We start from the raw sequence: 652 nt of genomic DNA, 5'->3' as shown, positions 1-652 counted from the left end.
TTGGAAAATGCAAGTTTCGCACTTATCGGAAGCTAGCTCATGTTGTTCCAATCTTTAAAGTGGGAGATAAGTCGCTCCCCAGTAACTATAGGCCGATTTCTCTCCCTTCAAATATTGCGAAGATGTTTGAGAAGATCATGAAGTCCAAACTTATTGAATTTCTTGAAGTCCATGATGTCCTTCGACGTAGTCAGTATGGGTTCCGAGCACATTTGAGCACGGTTACCCAAGTGATTAACCATACAGAACATATTATTGACGAGCTAGAGAGACACGAGTCAGTTGATGTTGTCTATCTTGATTTTGCCAAGGCCTTTGATAAAGTAGATCATGGCCTTTTGTTGAATGGACTTCATGACATTGGGATCCAAGGAAAGGTTCTCAATTGGATGAGAAATTTCATTCATTCATGATAGGAAGCAAATTGTTAAGATAGAGGGATCCTTTAGTGGCATAAATGATGTCAATCTTGTGTGAGGCCTCACCACGAATTTCTTTAATGTATTCAGCCTACCCCTTACAAAAGTACCGTGATACAAAAGGGACGATCAACATGCAACAATAAAATCTTTTGCAAAATCGGCAAAACTTCGAATTTCTTCAAATGTTTACAAGAGGCCTGTGGAGAAGCTGCGCCTTCACTTAATCGGGG

Source organism: Tigriopus californicus, chromosome 5 (assembly GCF_007210705.1).
Source record: "Tigriopus californicus strain San Diego chromosome 5, Tcal_SD_v2.1, whole genome shotgun sequence".
Taxonomy (NCBI): domain Eukaryota; kingdom Metazoa; phylum Arthropoda; class Copepoda; order Harpacticoida; family Harpacticidae; genus Tigriopus; species Tigriopus californicus.
The sequence above is the reverse complement of the archived record's forward strand: the minus strand, read 5'-3'. Positions refer to the sequence as shown.